Genomic DNA, 17,082 nt, shown 5'->3' on the forward strand with positions numbered 1-17,082 from the left:
TAATGGATATCGGTACATAAAAATATTACAAACAGATCAAACCAAATATAAATGTTCCCAAGTAAATGTGTATATCTTTGTATCTTCGCTTTAAGAGAACCCGTTTCGACTATCGAAACTGAACAATCGAATGACAGGGTCCATGAGAAAAACAATGAGGATTGTTGTGATGGCGTGACTGGTGATGATAGGACACGTATTAAACATTTAAATTAATATGTGCACCAAATGGAACTGAATTCAGAAAGACAGTGACTACTATTGAGGATAAACCGATAATTGTGCACTGAGCGCTCGTTCCTGGTGAACGAATGCAGTTCTCGCGTGCCCAACGGACGCATGTCGGTGGATCACTAGTGAAACAATGCTTCTGCTCGATATCAGATTTGAACTGTGTCGTGTCACTCAATAAACCGAAACGGTTTCGCGTGTGCGACGGAATGTGCTATCGTATAGACAAATATACTCGGAAATACGTTAGTGCGCGTGTTTCAAATTGTACACGCTCTGGAACTGCAAACCCACGAACTGCCATTATACGGCGCGCGGACAAATGATTTGTTCTGATCAGTCGACAATCGCAGCAAGCGCTTATTCAGATATGAGAACTGGTTTAAACGAATTAGGAGCTAGTCCGTTTATAATATTATGCGAGTTGCATGGATCGGGCGCGACAGTGTATTTCGAGCGGCTGAGATCATTTGTGGGTGCGTAGGTACTTATTATGAATAATAACATTGCCACTGTATACGTGTGGGGCTGTATTTAATGTCAAACAATGATGTTTACTTAATTCTGTTCAATAAACCGTAAAGGTACAGGGTGAGTACATGAATGCAGTTGTATTGATTTTGAATTGTGTAGGAAATTTAATCACTTTCATTTCAGAGCGCCACACATGTCATTTGCCACTCTTTACTAACTCACATACGGTCATTCAGCGTAACATAGCCAGGTCAGGTCCCCACTTGATTACACGGTCATTCATACATTTTTCAAATTCCAGTTTAAATTCCAATTTTTAAATTACGATAAGGATGTGGCAAGGATGTGCGATGAACATACATTATTTGAAATATACTTGAATACTGCTTTATGGTTATGGAAACCTTCCTGTTGTAGTATAGATGTGCATACAAATGATTACAAACTATTCAATTGCGTACTATGATGATGACCGAATTTTCGCACAGGATGACCAAGCCATTTCTGCAGATGGTTACATGGACTACATGGTTAGAAAGTTGCACAAAGAATATCAGAAATGGGGTTTAACCACCAATTTAGAGAAAACGGAGTATCTGGTTACTAGAGAAGAGTATCAAGTCTTGACGTTAGATTTTGGGATAGTAAAGTCTACTACGGAGAAGTACCAGATCGCGCTAGGTATATGAACAACCAACCAATTAAATGGAGTGTAATCGATCAAAGTATTCGATCACAATCGTAGGTTAGGACATTTTAAGTTACTGTAGAAAGTAGGAGGGGTGCTCAGTAAGTAATTTAACACTTGTTTTTTAAACTGGTTAGTTTTATTCGGGATCACAATATATCGTAGTATTCTCTAGTCTTTTGGCTACAAAAACCCTTTCTTTCAATACAATCTCCGTTCAGTGCGACGGCCTTACGCTTTTACTGGTCGATGTTGGAGCCAGCGTCTAGCTGCAACAATAACCTCTCCATCAGCCAAGTATCACTTCCCGCGGAATGCATCCTTCATCGGGACAAACAGAGGGAACTCGGAAGGCGTGACATCCGGCCTTTAGGGTGGATGAGAGAGAACAATCCGTGAAGTTTTGTGAGCTCCTGTGTGTGTGTTGGGGTTTATGGGCGCTCAACATCGAGGTCATTAGCGCCCTTTGTGAGCTCCTCTCTTGTGAGCAGACTTGTACGAAGCCTTGCGTTGCCATGGAAAAGGAGAAGTTCGTTTGTATTTTAGTGGCGATGAACACGTTGAAGTCGTTTCTTCAATTTCCTGACGGTAACAGAATAAACCTCAGTTGTTCGTTGGACGAGGCGGGAGGACATCAAACAGAATAACACCTTCAGAATCCCAAAAGATCGTCACCATGACTTTACCGGATAAGGGTGTGGCTTTGACATTTTTCTTCGGAGGAGACGTATGTGGTGCCATTCCATGGATTGCCACTTGGTTTCTGGTTCGAAGTCAAGAACCTGTGTTTCACCGTCTGTGACAATGTTCGACAAAAAATTGTCGTGTTCATTCTCGTACGCGTAAGTAATTCCGCACAAGCGGTCCTTTGTTGTTCTTTATCGTCTTCTGTTAGGTGGCGAGGAACACAGCGGGTATACACATGGTGGACCAGTGTGTCACCAACATCAGCAGCGACGTCCAGTTGAGCAGCGACACGTTTGATTATGATCCGTCGATCACGTCGAATGAGAGTGTCAGCACGTTCCACAACTGCAGGAGTCACAGCTGTGTGCGTCCGGCAGACACAAAGGAGATTTGACAGGTTTGCGCGATCATGTTGTGGTGACGACCGACGTTCCGCCCAACGACTCACCATGTTTTTGTCCACTAGTAGGTTGTGCAGACATTCTGCAAGAGCCTTGAATATCTGCAATGCTCTGGTTTTCAGCCAAAACAAACTCAATGCTAGCTGTCTTTTTGGAACGCATCTCCTTTACAGGAGCCATTTTGAAGGCTATGTATAACGGCACCACCTGTTGAACTCCATGAAACTGTAGGAGCTGAAGTGGAAATATTCCACAATGTTCCGCAACAAATTCCGTAATTTTAAACTCAAACTGGCAGAGTAAAAACGTGTTGCACTACTTATTCAATCCTCCTCGTATAGTAACAAATAAATAAATTAAGTGGAACTCGTTAATAGGTGTGTTTGTAGATTCTAACTATGGGATACAATTAAAAAGAAGATATAAGTACGAAACGAAACAGTAAGATCGATTCCCGCCGAGTTACATTTGCAACAGTGACACCACAAGTATCACCTCATCGAACCTCATTGCAATGACCAACACCAGCCATGCTGAAGGACCTGCCCAAATTCAGGTAACCATCACAACGTCATTTCCCGCCACTCCGATCCCACAACCATCCTTCCATCCAATAGCCTTTAACAAACCTACAAAACGTCAAACTACTGACATCTCTCCCACTCCCACACCAACAAAACTGCAAATTGAACCTGAGGACAATCAGCACATGGATACAACTACTTTCCTTCCAACTTCTTCCCCTACAAACCACACCCTTTATCCTCTTCAATCCTAAACCCAAATCTTCCATCCTCGAAATCAAAAAATAACTACCAAGCTTCCACATCCAACAAATCAAGACTCCGTGTTACTAAAGTCCCTAAAATTCAACTTCTATATGTCCTCCTGTCAAAAATTCCTCTTATTTCTTTAGTCTGAAAGCCTCTTTAACTCCTGTCATCACCATACCCATGGACCTCAGCCTCCCTGCAGTCCTCGATCCTCACAGTACTGAACACAAAGAACGACCTCGAGATCATGAACTGTACAAACATCTGGACTTAGTAGCCTGAAAAGCCCTTCAGGTCGATAATGACCTTGGCCCCACTCACCTCATCTGTGCCTTCTCTGAATCTGCTGCCACAACAGATCTTCTCCTTAAAGAGGAAGCTTTGATCTACCACTACTGCCACAAGGTCAAACCTTAAGATTTCCATCCTCAGTCTTACCGCTGCCAAAACGACCACCTTACTGCAAACAGTAAAATCCCATCTACTTGTCCACACTGCAAAGCCTCCCATTTTCTTACGCGTTATATCAACTAACTTCCCATCCTGCCTGAAACACCTGCTATGAATTCTAACCCACCCACTCTGTGAAATGCATAATTAAGCCACAACTTACCAAACCTGAGCTCATAGTATTAATCTGTCGCACTGATACCCCCATTCACCCCAACAATTCCCTCCACCCAACTGCCTATGCTAAAGATATTATCAAATTCATTACAATCATCCACCAAAATATCCATCCAGTCCAATGGCTATACACCCTCCTACAAATTTCCCTTGCTGACTGATCCATCCGCTATCACAACAGCTAAGCTACCTACTTCCACAACCAGGTCCACTTTGTCTTCACCCACCTTGGTATCCTTGTCTAAACCTCCTCAGACCTCGTCAAACCTCATCCACACAAACCAGTCTCATCACTTATAATGGCACAACAGCACTACAAAATCCTGGACCACAAGATCTACACCTTCTCCACCAATATACCCTATCCCAACACAAATTTTATTCATTTATCTTTAATGAAACAATCCTCCAACCCTATCACATCAACCGAACCTCTCCCTATATCCTCCACTGCACAGACAGCCCCCTTCGCATGGTCAGAGGTGGACTTGCAATTGGCCACAAAAAAATATCTCCATTCGGCCACAACCCTTATACAATAATCCCATCGAACATCTTATCCCTACCCTCTTTTTCCAAACCACATCCATTACCAGTGCCACCACCTAATCACTCCATCCAGTATGACTTCCTCATCCATGCAGATCATACCACTTCCACCTATATTATGTAGTGCCACAGACGTCACCATCCATGGTAGAGCCCCCTCAGAAATTCAACGATGTCATCAATTAAGAGTCCCTGCAAGGTGACATCATTCCCACCCCAGACCACACTTGTCCTGAAAGCAACATCAAGATCAATGTCATCTTAGCATCTCCCAATCTCCTTGGGTGACTCACTGCTTAAGTCCTTAATCCGACTAGAAGTAATCAACTACCTGTATTCCTCACCATCTCCCACAGAGAACCTCACTCCACTACACCCCATCCCAGACTACATCCAAGAGTCATCCAAGACTACTCTTGCACCAACTGGAATGCCCCCTACCCTTCCAGCAACCTGACAATATCCCTCAGGTCACGTCCTTCCTGCAGCAGACCTTCTCAGACGCTATATCTACCCATATTCCTTCCAAGGCCATACATTCTCGCCACCCCACACTCCACCCCAAACCCTACTACTCCTCCGAGAATCTCATCATACGTACTACTCCTTCTTGCAGACCTGTGACTGGGATACACTCACCTTGTACCGACAGAAACAGACATATTAGGAATTTATTAAATGCAAAAAAAAAACAACTCCACGACTGGCGCCAGACATGCAACAAACTCAATCCTACACTCCCTGATAGCTCTTCCAAGTATTGTACAGCATTTTATGATAACCATCACTTACCTGACAACCTGAGCAAAACTAACCATTTAGCATCCTGTCTGCCTGACACCTTCTCCATTCCTGATGGCCCACATTTTCATTACTCACTTCTCCCTACCATCCATGAACATAAAAATTCCGCTATCCCACCCCTGGCTCCCAGCTTCCAGTACTTTGAAACATACCACAGATAGAATTAAATACACCAATTACAGCAAGTGAAGTAAAAAGCGTACTCCACAGAAAACGCTACACTTCGCGCAGTCACAAGGGCATTACTTTAAAGTCAGTACCGCCATTTGACTTTTGTTTATTTGCAGTGTTACATTTACACTTACACGATCATGATTTGGGCTTCAAAGTGCCATTATCAAGTGTTGTAAGTGTTATACAGTGCCTAACATGGCATACTCTCGTATTTAAAATACACTATTAGACACATTGTCTAAGGGTTGATATTTCTCGTAAAGACTACTGCTTTGTTTCATCACTCTGTGTATTTTAAATAAAATGTTTTAAACAAAATGTTTTACAAAAACAACATGGTACTGGCAGTTACCAGATGGCAGCTGTATCTCATCTTTCCCAGCCATATATTACGCGGGAAGAGGTGTTCTGCGCATAACAGACAACTGACAGCGCAATGAAATAAATAAAAAAAAAAACGAAGTGTTCTGTTTCTTCACTACATGTTTTCCATTTTGGTATTTTAATGAACTCTTACTAAGGTACCAAGCAGAAGAGAATGAACATTCGCTTACTCGTGCCTTCTTCTTCTGTGTGAGAGTGAACTAACTATCAATAGCCGGCCGCGGTGGTCTCGCGGTTCTAGGCGCGCAGTCCGGAACCGTGTGACTGCTACGGTCGCAGGTTCGAATCCTGCCTCGGGCATGGATGTGTGTGATGTCCTTAGGTTAGTTAGGTTTAAGTAGTTCTAAGTTCTAGGGGACTGATGACCACAGCTGTTAAGTCCCATAGTGCTCCGAGCCATTTGAACCATAACTGTCAATAACTCTAAACTCAGTTTCTGAGTGTAACATTTTCTTTAACGAGTTTTCATGTGTTTATTTCTCTCCTTATCTTAAACCATCCCCTGGACCACCGTCTTGTACTTCTTCTTTAAAAACAGTGCCAGGGTCAGTGTTAGATATGCTTTAACTGTATTTGTAGCCTTTCCCAGTAGTGACAAAATACAGAAACAAGAGAAACGTCTGCTTCAAAAGTAAGGTTAAACTGACGAACTTTGTCGTTACGTGTACGGGCTTGTTTGACACATCCATGGTTGTATAAGAGCAAATTTGACAAACAGGTTTGCTCTTATGGAAGGTTTCATTGTCCATTCGAAGAAAGATAATGTAATCATCAAGATTAACATTTCCTTTAGCAGAACAGTATGGGTAAATGCCTTCTCCATTTTAAGCCACTCCTCGGATCAGCGTCTTCTTCTTCTTCTTCTTCTTCTTCCTTCTTCTTCTTCTTCATTAAATACAGTACCCGGCGCCTCCGTAATTTTCTTTCCCCCATGGACCTTGCTGTTGGTGGTGAGGCTTGCGTGCCTCAGCGATACAGCCATACCGTAGGTGCAACCACAACGGAGGGATATCTGTTGAGAGGCCAGGCAAACGTCTGGTTCCTGAAGAGGGGCAGCAGCCTTTTCAGTAGTTGCAAGGGCAACAGTCTAGATGCTTGACTGATCTGGCATTGTAACACTAACCAAAACGGCCTTGCTGTGCTGGTACTGCAAACGGCTGAAAGAAAGCCGTAATTTCTTCAGAGGGCATACAGCTTTGTTGTATGGTTACGTGATTATGGCGTCCTCTTGCGTAAAATATTCCGGAGGTAAAATAGTCCCCTGTTCGTATCTCCGAGAGGGGACTACTCAGGAGGACGTCGTTAGCAAGAGAAAGAGAATTGGCGTTCTACGGATCGGAGCCGGGAATGTCAGAGCCCTTAATCGGACAGGTAGGTTAGAAAATTTAAAAAGGGAAATGAATAGGTTAAAGTTACATATAGTGGGAATTAGTGACGTTCGGTGGCAGGAGCAACAAGAATTCTGGTCAGGTGAATGCAGGGTTACAAACACAAAATCAAATAGGGGTAATGCAGGAGTAGGTTTAATAATGAATAGGAAAATAGGAATGCGGGTAAGCTACTACAAACAGCATAGTGACCGCATTATTGTGGCCAAGATAGACACGAACCCCACGCCTACCACAGTAGTACAAGTTTATATGCCAACTAGCTCTGCAGATGACGAAGAGATACGTGAAATGTATGATGAGATAAAAGAAATTATTCAGATATTGAAGGAATGAAAGAGGAAGCCGCCTGGTAGAATTTTTCAAAGAGCATAACTTAATCATAGCTAACACTTGGTTCAAGAATAATGAAAGAAGGTAGTATGCATGGAAGAGGCCTGGAGATACTGGAAGGTTTCAGACTGATTATATAATGGTAAGACAGAGATTTAGGAACCAGGTTTTAAATTGTAAGACATTTCCAGGACCAGATGTGGACTCTGCCCACAATCTATTGGTTATGAACTGTAGATTATAACTGTGCAAAAAGGTGCTAATTTAAGGAGATGGGACCTGGATAAAATGACAGTGTTTCAAGGGGAGCATAAGGGAAAAACTGACAGAAATGGGGGAAAGAAATACACTAAAAGAAGAATGGGTAGCTTTGAGAGATGAAATAGTGAAGGCAGCAGAGGATCAAGTAGGTAAAAAGTCGAGGGCTAGTAGAAATCCTTGGTTAACAGAAGATAAATTTAATTGATGAAAGGAGAAAATATAAAAATGCAGTAAATGAAGCAGGCAAAAAGGAATGCAAACGTCTCAAAAATGAGATCGGCAGGAAGTGCAAAATGGCTAAGCAGGGGTGGCTAGAGGAAAAATGTAAGTATGTTGAGGAAATTTGTGGTGGGGTCTTATGGGGTCAAACTATTGAGGTCATCGGTCCCTAAGCTTACATACTACTTCATCTAACTTAAACTTACGCTAAATACGATACACACACCCATGCCCGAGGGAGGAGCCGAACCTCCGACGAGGGGAGCCGCGCGGACCGTGACAAGACGCCCAAGACCGCGCGGCTATCCCCCGCGGCTAAGGACGTGGAGGCTTATCTCACTAGGGGTAAGATAGATACTGCCTACAGGAAAATTAAAGAGATCTTTGGCGGAAAGAGAAACACTTGTATGAATATCAAGACCTCAGATGGAAACCCAGTTCTAAGAAAAGAAGGGAAAGCAGGAAGGTGGAAGGAGTATATAGAGGGTCTATACAAGGGCGATGTGCTTGAAGACAATATGGATGTAGACAAATGGAAGAGGATGTAGATGAAGATGAAATAAGAGATATGATACTGCGTGAAGAGTTTGACAGAACACTGAAAGACCTAAGTCGAAACAAGGCCCCGGGAGTCGACAACATTCCATTAGAACTACTGATAGCCTTGGGAGAGCCAGCCCTGACAAAACTCTGCCATCTGGTGAGCAAGATGTATGAGGCATGCGAAATACCCTCAAACTTCAAGAAGAATATAATAATTCCAGTCCCAAAGAAAGATGGTGTTGACAGATGTGAAAACCGCCGAACTATCAGTTTAATAAGTCACGGCTGCAACATACTATCACGAACTCTTTACAGACGAATGGAAAATCCGGTAGAAGCCGACCTCGTGGAAGATCAGTTAGTATTTCCTAGAAATGTTGGAACACGTGAGGCAATACTGACCCTACCACTTATCTTAGAAGATAGATTAAGGAAAGGCAAACCTACGTTTCTAGTATTTGTAGACTTAGAGAAAGCTTTTAACAATGTTGACTGGAACACTCTCTTTTAAATTCTGAAGGTGGCAGGGGTAAAATACAGGGAGCGAAAGGCTATTTACAATTTGTACAGAAACCAGATGGCAGTTATAAGAGTCGAGGGTCATGAAAGGGAAGGAGTGGTTGGGAAGGGAGTGAGACAGGGTTGTAGCCTCTCCCCGATGTTATTCAATCTGTATATTGAGCAAGCAGTAAAGGAAACAAAAGAAAAATTCGGAGTAGGTATTAAAATCCATGGAGAAGAAATAAAAGCTTTGAGGTTCGCCGATGACATTGTAGTTCTGTCAGAGATAGCGAAGGACCTGGAAGAGCAGTAGAACGGAATGGACAGTGTCTTGAAAGGAGGATATAAGATGAACATCAACAAAATCAAAACGAGGATAATCGAATGTAGTCGAATTAAATCGGGTGATGCTGAGGGAATTAGATTAGGAAATGAGGCACTTAAAGTAGTAAATGAATTTTGCTATATGGGGGGCAAAATAACTGATGATGGTCGAAGTAGAGAGGATATAAAATGTAGACTAGCAATGGCAAAGAAAGCGTTTCTGGAGAAGTGGAGTTTGTTAATATCGAGTATAGATTTAAATATCAGGAAGTCGTTTCTGAAAGTGAGTGTATGAAGTGTAGGGATGTATTGAAGTGAAATACGGACGATAAATAGCTTAGACAAGAAGAAAATAGCACCTTTCGAAATGTAGTACTACAGAAGAATGCTGAAGATTAGATGGGTAGGTCGCGTAACTAATGGGGAGGTACTGAATAGAATTGGGTAGAAGAGAAATTTGACTAGAAGAAGTGATCGGTTGGTAGGACATGTTCTGAGGCATCAAGGGATCACCAATTTCGTATTGGAGGGCAGCGTGTCGGGTAAAAATCGTAGAAGGAGACCAAGAGATACACTAAGCAGATTCAGAAGGATGTAGGTTGCAGTATGTACTGAGAGATGAAGAAGCTTGCACATGATAGAGTAGCATGGAGAGCTGCATCAAACCAGTCTCTGGATTGAAGACCACAACAACAACAACCAAAGTGAATGGCACACCTGCTATGTCTGCATTTGTGGCCATTTTCACTACTGCCAAAATACTCATGAACACGAACAGCGGTGGTTAACGTTGAAACAACCGACTTTCGGATATATCGGTCTTCCCCCGTTCCATTTTAACCCGAGTGTTGAAACCGGTCGAAGTTATCGGTTCCTGAAATAAAAGTTTTTCTGTTCTTTATTCTTGTTGTATCCTGTTCTTAACGGAGAAATCGAAGAAAGATTCAAAAATGTTGACTCTGTTTCAAGGTGCATAGAATCAAAATATTAAATTAAATAGAATAAAAACAAACATGTGTTTGTCCACCATTCTCTGGTTTTCTCGAAGAGTAATAAGTGATTGCAAACTATAAAAAAAAAAAAAAAAAAAAAAAACAGTATTCTCCTCTTGATTCAAATTTTTTGGAAGCTCTGCTCAAAAATCATGTTGTAATATTACCAATATTTGGATATTACGAATAGATGGTGCATAAGGTAAAACCTGAGGCTGAAGGGCACTGTTTTTTGTAATAATTTGTCGTTTCGAAGGGCTGCGAGCACATAAGAACCTGTTATGTAGACAGAGGCAGCAGATCTGCTACTTTCTGTTTTTAATGTCTACTACGAACTGTTTGTCGTTAAGTTTTTAATTTATTGCGGTTACCGTAATTTCCCTCCTCTTTCAACGTTTCATAGGAATCTTTCGAAGCAAATGAAGCATTGTACTTCATTGCCAGGTGACGACAGCGAGAAAATACTGCATAGGCCGGGTGGGGACAATTCTTGCACACTGCACGTGCACGCGTGCCTGACGCCACCATACATGGCAACAAGGAGAATATGGTCTCAGCAAGCTGTACCAATTCTTATGCGATGCGTTCGTTGCTCGTTTCTGCAGGCATTGTTATTACAATAGCATTGATCGCTTTCCCCATATCCTTTAAAAACGTAATATTTCAAAGCTATGCAAATTTTACGAATAAAAACTGCCCCTTTTTAGAAAAGATTTTTTTTTTTTTAAAAACGAGGTTTTAGCATTGTTATTATATCTAACTGATATTTTGATTTTCTAGTGGGTTATTAGTAAAACATAAAAAACGCCTATCGTAACCGAGACCAAACAAATAACGAAAAATACCGGTTATTCAGAACTAAAATACCGGCATCGGTTTTAACCGGTCTGTTTTAGCCATCGCTAATTAAACTGACAAACTTTGTTTGTACGTGTACTGCCTTGTCTGACCAATCAGAAGGGCGAATTTTACAGATGTTTCCCCCTTTACGGAGACCTCTATAGCCCCAGGACAGGAGACATATAGCTGCAAACAAACAACAAATTAATTCAAAATGGTTCAAATGGCTCTGACCACTATGGGACTTAACTTCTGAGGTCATCAGTCCCCTAGAACTTAGAACTACTTAAACTTAAGTAACCTAAGGACATCACACACAACCATGCCCGAGGCAGGATTCGAACCTGCGACCGTAACGGTTGCGCGGTTCCAGACTGTAGCGCCTAGAACCGCTCGGTCACTCCGGCCGGTAACAAATTAATTATGCAACTTTATTTTTATGACTATTCCTCGTACTTATTAGGCATCTTGTTTGTCTTCTCGGAATCAGAATTTATAAACACAGTTTCTTGGTAGCTTCTGAAGGCTTGTTTTTATCTCCTTCTTTGAGCTCTGCAGGGTGGACAGCTCAGATGGCACAAGTACGGCCTGCGAAATTCTAGGTTCCGAGTTCGAGTCATGGACAGACGCACAGTTTAAATAAACCAGGTGGATTCAGCACGACAGAAAACTGAAGGGGCCGGCCGGTGTGGCCGAGCGGTTCTAGGCGCTACAGTCTGGAACCGCGCGACCGCTACGATCGCGGGTTCGAGTCCTGCCTCGGTCATGGGTGTGTGTGATGTCCTCAGGTTAGTTAGGTTTAAGTAGTTCTAAGTTCCTCAGAAGTTAAGTCCCATAGTGCTCAGAGCCATTTGAACCAAAATTTAAGTGTTCAAGGAAATAACAGGACTAGTAGAATCTGAAATTGGTACTTGTTTCTCTGAAGAGCTAAATGCCACATGAGATAGAGAGCACCTGTCAGCAGCCGCCGAGACAGCTACACCTGCCTCCTGTTCGCTAAGAGGACGGCCAACAAGCAGCTGTTTAAGGAGTGGTGACCGTGGAGACGGCCCCACACCTCCAAGTGAGATCAGCCGGCAGCTCGCGACGTGACGGAGCGCCAGCCAGCTAGGGCCACACCCTGGCGGCAGCTGTGCCGGCAGCTGGCGGCTGGCAGCAGGTACAGGTGTCTGTCGCACCTGCTGCTGCCGCTGCCGTTGCCGCTGCTGCTGCCGCGCGGCACGTGCAGACCGGCCCGGACCGCGCTCTGCACTGCCAAACCACTCGGCGAGCTTCGGCCGCGGCAGAGCCGATTAATGGCCGCCATAAACGTGACTGCTTTATGGAACCAAGAAACCGGCAGCGGCCCAGCGCGCTGCCCGCGCGATCGCAAGTCGCTTCATTAACATCCGCTAGCCCTCCGCGTGCACCTTGCTTTTTTTGCGTCCCCCCTCGCTTGCACACCCGCCGCCGTTTTCGCAACTTACGAGTACTCGCGTGCCAATGCTTCCACCCGGGCACAGCGCACAGAGACAGGGAGGGAAAGAGGGAGGCAGTGAGCTGCGAGGAAGGAGGAGAGAAAGAGAGTATGTTGACACTCGGCACGTGGCTTTATGGGCGTTATAAATTGTCGAAAATTTAATCTAATTGAAATAAAGCCATCAGCGATATATATCTCTCTCTGCGAGCGAGCGCGAGCGCGCGCGGGCGCTGGCAGTATTTTCGGGAGTATCGTTAATAATACCCGGCCGACAATAAGTCGCTGCGGCGGTCGGTAGCGCAAAGTAATTTGGTGGGCGGCCATTGCGTCGTTTTTGCGCGGCGCGGCACAGCGGTGAGGTGATTTGTTAGCTCCGTGGCCGCCGAACAGGAAAGGGTCCATCTGTCTGCAGCTGCGAGTAACTACACGAGTTGCTCCCGCGAGGGCTGATCTGTAGCCGCTTTAGTAAAAGATCAACAGTGGCTAGTGTAATGTGAACAACGAGGGATGATAGTTAAACTGGTTACGATTAGCAGAATTTGGAAATGTCCTCGTGTAACTCGTAATTGTTCAGATGTGCGTGTGAATTCCGAAGGGATCAAACTGCTGAGGTCATAGGTCGTCAGACTAACTTATGCTAAGAACAACACACACACACGCCTATCCCCCAGGGAGGCTTCAAACCTCCGGCGGGAGCGGCCGCGCAGTCCTTGACATGGTGCCTCAAACCACGCGGATACTCCGCGCGGCTAACTCGTAATTGGCACAAATGGCTCTGAGCTCTATGGAACTTAACATCTGAGGTCATCAGTCCCCTAGAACTTAGAACTACGTAAACCTAACTAACCTAAGGACATCACACACATCCATGCCCGAGGCAGGATTCGAACCTGCGACCGTAGCAGCCGCGCGGTTCCGGACTGAAGCGCCTAGAACCGCTCGGCCACCGCGCCCGGCAGCTCGTAATTAATTCTGACCCCGGATACATATCCATTAATGTGTAACTAAGTATAAGACTCCTTAGAAATTTCCTCTTCTCAGATTCCTCGAGCATCTTGTCAAATTCTATACTCGATGAACTCAGTTGTCCACCCAGTCGTTTCCTATGCAAGGCTGCTTCCGCACTTATATCAACATGTCCAAACCTCCTTCCACCTCCACGCGGTACGTATTTTATCCACCATCCATATCTGCCCTGACACTTCACCATCCTACCAGCTGTAGTCCTACTCACCATACTTTCTCTGTGGATCATGGTTCCAACACCTCCCGCAGCCTCCAAACCTCCTCGCTCCGGCCACCCTCTACATAAAATTCCTCCCAGACTAGCACTATCCCCTCACACAGACATAGCAGCCAATTTATCTGTTTATTTTCTTTCTTTTTTTCATTTCAATCATCCCTCCATCCAACCTGCCTTCCAAACTCAGTATCCACTGGGAGCTGCCTCGAGGGTCTCGCCCAACGTGCCACTATCACCATCACGATCCCCATAACTACTACCCATACCAACGCCATCCGTATTTTATGAAAAATCATCAGAACGAATCATTTTTATTGTATTTTATATCTGTTAGTTAAACCTTTGAAATCTGTGCGTACATCCAATGTCGGTTGACTGTGGAGTAACTACATTCTTCATCTACATCTAGATCTACATGACTACTCTGCAATTCACGGTTGAGTGCCTGGCAGTGTGTTTATCCAACCACCTTTGAGCTACTTCTTCAGCGCGCGAAAAAAAGAACACTTAAATTCTTTTATCTGTGTGAGCTCTGATTTCTCTTATATTATTATGACGATCGTTCCTCCCTACGTAGGTGGGCGCCAACAAAATTTTTTCACACTCTGTGGAGAAAGTTGGTGATTCAGATTTCATGAGACGGTCCTGCAGCAGCGAAAAAGCTTTGTTTTAATGACTGCCACTCCAATTCGCACATCATATCTGTGGTATTCTCTCCCTTATTTCGCGATAATACAAAACGATCTGCCCTACTTCGTACTCTTTCGACGTCCGCCGTCAATCCTATCTGACGTGAATCTCACATCGAACAGCAGTACTCCAGAAGAGAATGATCAAGCGTAGTGTAAATAGTCTCTTCAGTAAACCTTTTACATTTTCTTTCTGCCACTAAATCGCAGTCTATGGTCTGCTTTCCCGGCAATATTCTCTATGTGTTCATTCCAATTTAATTTATTCGTAATTGTAGTCTCTAAGTATTTACTTGAGTTTACAGCCTTTAGATTTGCAAGATTTATGGTGAAACTGAAATCTAGCGGGTTCCTTTCAATGTTCATGTGGCTGACTTCACATTTCTCATGATTTAGAATCAATTGCCACCTTTTGTACCATCATATATCTCGTCTAAATATTCTGCAATTCATTTTGATCATCTGATTACATGACATCAAATGACAGCATCATCTGCAAACAACCTAAGAAGGCTACTCACATTGCCTCCTAAATCGTTTATGTAGATCAGGAACACCAGAGGTAGTATAATACTTTCTTTGGGAACGCCAGATGTTACTTCTGTGTTACTCGATGACTTTTATTCAGTTATTACGAACTGTGACCTTTCTAACAGGAAATCACGAATCCAGTCACATAATTGAGACGATACCCCATAGACGCGCAACTTAATTAGAAGTCGCTTATGAGGAATGTTGTTAAAAGCTTTCTAGAAATCTACAAATATGGAATCAATTTCACGTCCCCTGTCGACAGCACTCGTTACTTCGGAGAATTGACAAGAACGATATTTTCTGAATCCGTATTGGCTAAATGTCAATAAATTGTTTTCTTCGAGGTGATTCATAATGTTCGAGCACAGTACATGTTCCAGAATCCTACTGCTAATCGACATTGCTGCTGCTAACCAGAACCCCCCACCCATGCCGGAAGGGGTTGGGGGTGGCGGTGGGGAGCGAAATGTTCAGGAAAGAAAAAAGGAAAAAAATTAACATTAGCGATAGACATGAAACTTCCCCTTTTAACAATTATACACGACTGTGCTTAACCTGACACACAATATTTTTAGCGCAACGCAATCTGACTTTCAAAATTCCCTACAAAAGAATGGCCCTCACTAACATTAAACTATACCTTTCACAAATCACTTACCTCACAAAAATCTTCGCTACTCAAGCTACTGCAATACAGCGAGCGCCACTACTGCCAGCTAAATAAAAGATTCAAACTATGGAAGGCACTAACTACTGATAGGGATAGTTAGCAAATGAAAGATATTAATAGAGAACAAACAATGTATTTACCTTGATATCATCATATATAAATATAGCAGTTCATGACAAATTTCAAAACTCCGCCATCTCTCTCCCCACATCCACCACTGCTGGCGGCTCACCTCCAACTGCGCAACGCTACGCGCTGTTCACAGCCAGCTGCCTAACAATACAATGGCGGGTATTACAACAATGCAAAGCAGCCACAGACTGCACACAGCACAGCCAGTGATTTTCATACAGAGGTGGCGTTACCAATAAAAAAACCTAAACAGCCTACTTACAGACAGGACGGACAGGAATAGACTAGAAACTCTTCAATTGCAAATTCTGAACAACGACCTACCAGCATTGCTTGGTTATCCACCACATGTGCTATCATTCCCTCCAAGCCACGTAAGGGGTTGGGATGCTAAGCTTCTTGGACTCATGGTCCAAGTAAAGTTCGCAATTGTTATTCTTTGCCATCTGGCTTGTGTCCATGGCAAAATCATCCAAAATCCGTTGCCCGTAGGACATTGTGATTGAGTAGGTTCTTATGTTTAGTGTAACGTAATTCAAGTGGGTTTAAAATGAGGTCAAAGGATTAATAGATTTGACGGTACGACCACACTGCAGGCCCCTTGACTGCAGGATGCTGCAGATCTTTGTGCCTCAATATGTTCAGTTATTCGGTTGGGAAAGATGGACAACCGTTGTATTCTGCAGTGAGATAAGTTGTTTTAACTGGTCCTTACTATGCACAATATTGGCAACAGTATGGACATCTGAGCTTAGGCCACAAATTCTATAATCGTGTACAAATTGGGGACCTTGTTGATCAAGTTAGTACCTCAACGTCCCGGTGACTGTTCAGAAAGGCATGTTTGTGAAAGAGCATTGTTCTATTTAGAGATGGAGTCAGCATACTGTCTCATGAGAGGTAACACATGTTCTATGTGAAGTACGGCCGTGTCGTCACAGTCCCTTGAATCGCTACCAAAGAAGGTGACCTGAAGGCATACCGATGGCTCCCCTGCCCCTGATGTAAAAGATATCACCGGCGAGTCTCCGCAAAGGAAAGGAAAGAGTGAGAGAGAGAGAGAGAGAGGCAGAGAGAGATGGAGAGAGAGAGAGAGAGAGAGAGAGAGAGAGAGAGAGAGAGACTGTAAGTGTTCTCTCCCCTCGGTACCGACATGCTCGTC

The sequence above is a fragment of the Schistocerca americana genome, chromosome 5 (genome assembly GCF_021461395.2).
Source record: "Schistocerca americana isolate TAMUIC-IGC-003095 chromosome 5, iqSchAmer2.1, whole genome shotgun sequence".
NCBI classification, from domain to species: domain Eukaryota; kingdom Metazoa; phylum Arthropoda; class Insecta; order Orthoptera; family Acrididae; genus Schistocerca; species Schistocerca americana.